A 7,799-nucleotide genomic window follows, 5' to 3' on the forward strand; every position below is an offset into this window, starting at 1 on the left:
TAATTGCTGGAAACATCTCAGTGTGATGAATCACTTGACTTGAGAGTTGGGTCAGAAATAATCAGACAATTCATGAAGAAAGTTGTTTTTAATGGCGGTTCACTGATAAAAAACATCACCTAATGATTTATTAACAGTCTTGAAATCTGTTTTTTTTTCTGACTACTAGTCTTCAGCTCAGAGTCACTCAGGAACTACCTATTAGTCCTTATTAAGTGATCCTTCAGTCATTGATTGTTCCTCATTTGTTCTGTACTCAGTATTATTTGTACCATTTTAATAAAGTGTCACCAGGTTTTGATGTGTTAATACTGAGACATGCTTCTTCTTTTTTTTTTTTTTTTTTACATCTGTTTGATATTGATAGAAGAAACAGGTGAACACTGGATAAATTTTCTTCTCTTTTTGTATCTCACTAAGTTTCGATGTGTCAGAACTGTTTGAGTTTAGCTTTTCACGTTAGTTAAATTGGTTTGGGTCGTGGTTAAAAGAGAAAAATATTTGCTGAAAAGGATTACTCAAAGTTTCTGCTTTGAGCTGGAGTTTGAACTTAGGTCAATAAGTTCAAAGCAGAAGTATCTGTCCATCACCCCTCCAGACATGCACACTCTCACTTTCCACCATGGAAGTCAAACTCTATCTAATCCGGTCCTGCTGGGGAAACCTATTCAACGAGTGTTTGCATTTTCAGACACCATGCTCCTCTCACACACTTTCCTGAGCCCGGGCTGCTGTTACATGCTTGTTAGGTGAGTGTGTTGAGCTGAACAGCATCTGTAAATGATTTGTCAGTGAGATGTCCTGGATGTAAGGACGTGAATGGGGTGCCACGGAGAAAGGCTTGCAAAACAAATGAGTGCAGAAGTTAACCTCATGGAGCCTCCATTAGACATGCACTGCTACCTCTAACTGCAGAGAGGCGGGTGGGGGTGGGGGTTTGGACGGAGGACAGAGGGAACAGAAAGCTTGAACTTATATCACTTTCAGGAAACACTCATAAGTTAATCCAATTAGAACAACCAGCCGCTGTTAGCAGGGCAGTTATAAATGCAGACTAAGAGTGAACAACAGCCCTCAGGCTCGAGGGCTTCACTGTGTCAGAGATCACTTGTTTACTTGCTCACTTGTGTAACTGGAGCTCTGTTTTAAAGGCTAAGCCTTGCAAATAGCTGTTACTTCACCAGTTTTTTAGATATCTGTCTGACTTTTCAGCCAAATATAATGGTGGTTCCTGGAATTTTGTTTGTGATGTACAGTGCATGAGGATGGTACAGCCATGCTGGTGGTGTCTTGAATTACATGTCACAGTCAGCATGGTGACAATGCTAACACGCTGGTGTTCAGCATGTTCACCATCTTAGCTTAGCATATTAGCATGCTCAGATTTAGTAATTAGCTTCACTTTGCTGTACCATCAGATGCCCAGGAACCTTTCTCTCCCCTCTGGCTGCCAGTGCCTCATTCCAGATGTTTTGGATCTGGAGCTTCATCCTCCAGGAGGCTGAACCTCTCCTCTTCTCTCTCTCTGTGTGTGTGTGTTTGCTTCTTTTCTCCTGTCTATTTGAATGGTGTGTTTGAGCTTGCCTCTTGTGTAGCCTGCCCAGGTCTCCATGCTGGAAAGGAGGTCGTGTGGCAGACACTATGACATTGTTCCTACCGCCCATTTTTCTGACTCAAAGGTTTTGTTTTTGTTTTTTTTTTGGGTTAAAACCTGCACTTTTTGCCCAGAGCCTGTGCAAAATCTGTAGTTGTGACTGACATATTAATTCTTATGGTTTACTGAGTGCTGGTTAAGCCGTGGATACTCTGCCCCACTACCTGAATCTACTCTCAGTTGAATTCCAAGTCAACTAGCAGTGTCAGTTCCCAGCTGCCTCTGCCTGTGATACCCTTAATCAGCAGATCCTCTCTGTCACTGTTTTACTACATCATTTTGATTGAACATGTCCGACTATTCTTGATGACATTGACCCTATCAAGATGAAATGAGCAAAACATAATGGCGTCCCCTGGCTGAATGACCACACAATGGATTTAAGGAGACGGCCAGGTATCCTTATTGCTCAGATTTGATTGCTTGTGGCTGGATTTATTTCAGGCGATCAGCTCAGTGGTTAATCCTCCTCCTAGCCAACATTTGGAGGCGATTTGTGTCCATCCAGTTTTTAAAATGCAATAGTTTAACCTCTCCTGAAGAAACCTACACTTGACCCTCTTGTTTGAAACACTTTTAGGCCAATTTCAAACATTTATTTAGCTTTTTGAAAAGTCAGTTTACTCTCAATGTCACACATGAATCACAGTAATATTTTTGAGCATTATCAATCAGCAGTCCGTTCCCAGTCCGTTACCAGTCCGTTCCCAGCATAGTAAAGAAACAGGTCCTATCATGGTTACCAATGATTCCCTTCTCACTGCTGATTCTGGGCCTTGTTCAGTTTTAATCCTGCTCAGTTTGAGTATCACATTTGATACAGTCAACCACAATATCCCTATAAATTGCCTTGAAGAGTGTGTTGGTATTGAGGTCGCTGCTCTTGCCGGGTTTTGCTACAACCTTCTCCTCATCCCCACCTGTGGTGTTCTCTGGGGGTCAGTTCTTGAACCTATATTATTTTCTATTTATATGTTTCCATGGGTCAGAAAAGAACATTTTGAGAGAGGGCTGAGGGACAAAAGAATTCTGTTGCCTGAGGCCAAAAGTAAGAAGTAAAGGGTAATATCAGTCTTATTTAAGTCAACAAAGCACCATATGAGGAGGAGGTTGGGGTCATGGACGAGCTGTTGTCACAAACAGTGTTGGCTTGAGCACATCCAGCAGAGAGACAGTGAGATGTTCAGGTTATAATGTCTGCTCTGCGTCTGCATGAATATGATTGGACAGACACACACATTTACTGGCCACATAGCTGTGAATGAGCCAATCACTGTGAAGCATATTGAAAACTGCTGATGCCAGTTAGCCAATACAAACGCAACTTCAATGCTCTGCCTGAACTAATGCTAAGCGTCATTAGCATTGCATGTCTTGCTGGTAAGAACAAACCAGAATGCAACACTTGCAGTGCATTACTGTTTACTGCAGGCTGAGGAACAATACACCACTGTCTGGACATTATCTTTCCATCATCATGCTAACATATGACCTTCCTTTGAAAAATATTATGGGATTAGAGCCTGTCATGACTGTCATGTCTTGCACCACAACGTGTATGATAATATTGTATAATAATACAATAATAGAAGTATTAATAGAATTTAGCTTGCTAACTTCTTGTGTAGTTTGAGTCATTTTGTTTAATCAGACATGCGATCACATACAACATTTTAGATGTGAATAAAAGAGGCTGATTTTTCAGAATAAAAGGCTGATTTTCACACCACCTTTCATTGGCCTTTCGCAACCTGCTTTCCTGTTGACACTGCTTCTTGCTTCCTTGCTGGTTTCTTAGCAACATGTTGGTACCTAATGGGCAGAGCTGCATCAACCTTGTTGACAGAGAATGAAAAACCGGCTGGTGAGGACAGAAGCTGCTCCAGGAAGAGCGTAAGTGAGGAATAACTAGCAGAATGAAAAGCTTTTAATATGGAGGTAATAGGCGAGGCAGAGGCCTGGGAGAGTCCAGCAGCAGAGCAGAGAGAAATGACTAAAGCAAACAGTAAATGCCCGTCAGACTGGAGAGAAGGCTGGCCCTCATCTCTGACCTCCACACATCCACAAATCTGCAGGCTTAATTGGAGATTCTGCTGCACCGCTTTCCATCAGCGTTCTTTATTTGCCAGTGCAGCCACACGTAACCTGTGCAAATTTTAGTGTGCTTACTGCCAAAAAAAAAAAGAGAGAGAATCTAAAATTCATCCAGTTGAATCATAACCAGACTGCTGTCATGGAAATGCTTCCTGTACAAAACAGGCAGGTGGGAATTTCATGTTTTCACATTTGAAATATTTGAAACCACATCATTAGAGTTTTAGACACTCTAAAAGCATATGTGTCTGTATGTGAGCTCACCACAAGTAACATGCTGTGTTACATGATAAATCACATGTGCCCATGTGAATGTACCCTATATGAAATTGTGTTTTACATAAGAAATTTCATGTGATGTTTTCACAAAAGACATCCTATAATTTTGATGTGAGGTGCCTGTAACCACATGATAAACGTGTGATTGTAATAACATCATGAATTCAAATGTGTTAGCTAAAAAGCACATGTAAAATTCAGTGTTTCACTTGTCAAATGTCCAAAATTCAATTAATGAAATTTTAATTACAGGAAGGACCGAGCTAGCAGGCGTAACAAATCGCAGGTCGATTTTCAAAAAGCAGGGTTTTCTTTTTCATCCAAAAATGAAGTGAACAGTTTACAAAATGTACTAAAGCTGTAAGAATTTAACCCAGGCTTATTTAACCGAAAGTGAAAAGAAGTGAACAGACTAAACCGACTGACAAAGATAAATAGACCTAACTAACTGAACACAAAGGGGAACATGAATAATGGCTGATCAGAACATTTCTGAAATAAGGGGGTAATACTAACTAAACTACAACTAAAACTGGACAATTAGTCTATTATAGTAGTGTAGTATAAAATAATTAACCATAACCAAAAGACCAACAAACTAATTGAGTCTAAAGAGATCAATAAAACTGGTAACCAGAAATGGCAGTCCTCCCCATTATGTGGCAGGCACTTGGTACAACTCAATTGGCCACATCCTGTATTTCACAGCTCTGCCACAGCAGGTGCATCTTTTGCTCAGGCCTGACAAGACGTCCCCCCAGCAGCAGCACCTCCACGCTGGTAACTCAAGAAATAGAAATCAGAATCACTTAAGACAAAGTTAACCAAAGACAAACTAAAGTGTGACTGTGCAGAAGATAACTAAATGTGCACTGCAAGAAGAATCCAATGTACTGCCAACCATGCTAAATAAACACGAGCATGTTGTAGGAAACAAAAGCTATGTGTCATTATGTGTCTGTTTGCTGATGTATGTGCCATGTGAATGTAATGTGTTCGAGGTCAAGGTAAAGAAAACTAAAGTGAGCAGATATTTAAACCAGCTGGGTGGCAGCAGGTGTGGCCATCACAGTATGTGAATTCATCATATGTGAAATGTGAAACCACATGTGAAATAGTGTTTCATGTATGAAATAACATGGAAATGTTTTCATGTGATGTCTCAACATCTGTAATGGGGACTATCTGTATCTCACATGCTTTGTAAATTAATTATATGTAAAATGTGTAAAAAACTCCTATTTGAAATTGTGTCCCGCATGATGAATTCACATCTATTACAAAATGAACATGTGAAATATTACATTTGGCATGTGTTGCAGTGTATTTTCCTTTTAAATGTTTGGAAACATAATAAACATGTTCTGGAACATGTCATGTTTCACATTTGACACATTCTTTTACAAAAAGAGCATGTGAAATTCATGTTGCACATACAAAACATCCAAAAACCTTATGTGGTCCAGCAAGTGAAATTTCCAAACCACATATGTGTGTATGTGAATCCGCTTTTTAAACCTAATGTGCATGTCTATATGTGAACTCACCACTGATGTTTTCACATGTAATTTCTTATTTTCTTCACGTAAAATGTGTTGGATTCACATTTTTATTGGTTAAGGAATTGTTGGATTTTCTGTTTACTAAAACTGTGATTTTGTTATGTATGAATGGCCATGTTTGAATGTTCTATTAAAAGCATTAGAAGTAAAAAAAAAAACAAAAAAACAACTGACATCTCTGCAAAATGATTTTATTTTTTCTTCTTTTAGAATTTGCTTCAGTCAAAAACACACTCATATACAAGCAGTTAAACTGTTTGTGACTGCAACTATATTTCAAAATCATAAAGAAACATTTACTCAATAAATACAGTTTTTGCCTGTGTGCTTAAATGTGGAGGGATTTTCTTTTCTGAGCATATTTACAGTACACCATAAATAACTTTATGAGATGGAGCACATTTCAGGCTTTGACAAGACGAAAAAAAAAAATAATAATTCAAACTTGTATAAATATAGGTTCATCTATGGACTGAAGAGGACAAAAAGAAGAAAATCCAAGAGAAAATGTGTATCCTGCTGTACAAACATGCCCACATAACAATAAGAAACAGTTGTTTCAGGGATCCGTCATAAAGAATGCAATTAAGCTGCCTTATCTAGCATCCCAAATTGCATATGATCACAAGTGTCAGTCTTCCCACAGTCACTCAGAAATGATTGCAATGGATATCAGGATAGAAAACATCCAACTTCTCTCATAGCTTCTGCCATTTAGTTGGATGATAGTCCAGTTTCTGATCAACAAATGCTGTATAAAATACTGTGTATCAAGTCACTTTATTGTCTTAATGCATTTATTAAACATGTACTGAGGCAGCACACATCCTGTGGCAACTATTCAAATACGTCCAAAAATCTATTCAGTACCCATGGTTCTCTCTGTGCAGTCAACACTGTCTGCCCTTTTCTTTACTGTCTGCACTCTCCTGCAAGATACCAAAACTGAGAGTAAAGAAACATCGAGAGAATGGTTTTGCATATTAGTCTGTGAAGTTTAATCAGTCTGCATCTCTGCAAAGTGCACCACACCCAACCATGTTATTTCTCCTCAACCAAATGCATTGAAAAACAAGGATTCGTCTTAACAAAAACTCCACCTCTTATAGTGCAAAAGGTTACACACGGGGACAAATGTTAAAGCAGAACAGAAGCAGCCATTTTCTTCCCAGCGATCCTTTCCATTTTTCCATCATACCCATTGATTCTGGCAAAAATATTTTTAGTGGATTCGCGCAACTGACTTATACTGTGTCTTACTTTCCTCCTTTCAAAAATGAAATCCATAGACATTTGATCCATAACGAGATGAGAAAAAGATGTTTGTTTGACAGCTGTGACAGCGGTCATGGAAAAATGTTGTCAAACGTACAGCTGTCTCATTATTCATGTCACATGAGTAAGTACTTTCCTTTTTGGAGACTGCTTTCCGAAGACCTATGGCATCAGTTGCTTCAGTAAGTGCTTCAAAATGACACATTCAAGTGACACAGCCCTCAAGTGGAGGTAGTAATTATAAGAGAAGCATAGGAGGAGGTGAGGTGATGTTACAGAGTGTCTGCATAGGGAGGACAACAAAACATCAAGACACCGCTGTTTGTTCCTTGTTTCAAAGTGACAGTCGACGTTTTAAAGCATGACTTTAACCGTAATCATGTGGTCATTAATGTATAGTAGCCATGACAACAAAGCTTAATAAAGTAGTCACTTTAACCAAAACCACTTTCTTTTCCTAAAGGCACCGATTGACAAATGAGGTGGCCCTGCTGTTCGCGGTGTCAGATCAGAAAATACTTTAAAGTGTCACAGGGACATGGACTGGCAACATAATCTGTTGTTTCATTTGGAGGACATTTGGAGGACTTGTTGACATTTTGAGTTTGCTCATTAAAATCTGCAAAAAAACACTTGTTGCTGGTGACAAAGCTGACCAGACTCTGCTCCACCATGAAGACCAAACCATTTAGAAGGAAAATGGCAGCAGATATAAAGTCTGATGGTCCTCACAGGTCCACTCAGTGGTACCTGAGACCAGGTCGGGATCTGAGTTGGATCAGGGTCTAAATTATATTTAGTTTAATCCAAGCAGACTCGGTACAAGATAACTAGCTAACTGTGTATTAAACCATGGCCGCTCATTGACTGGTGGAGCACCATGCTGCTGCCAGTGTTGGTGTTCTCTCTCTGTTCTGTTCTCTTTTTGGGTCTGC

The sequence above is a fragment of the Chelmon rostratus genome, chromosome 8 (assembly GCF_017976325.1).
Source record: "Chelmon rostratus isolate fCheRos1 chromosome 8, fCheRos1.pri, whole genome shotgun sequence".
NCBI classification, from domain to species: domain Eukaryota; kingdom Metazoa; phylum Chordata; class Actinopteri; order Chaetodontiformes; family Chaetodontidae; genus Chelmon; species Chelmon rostratus.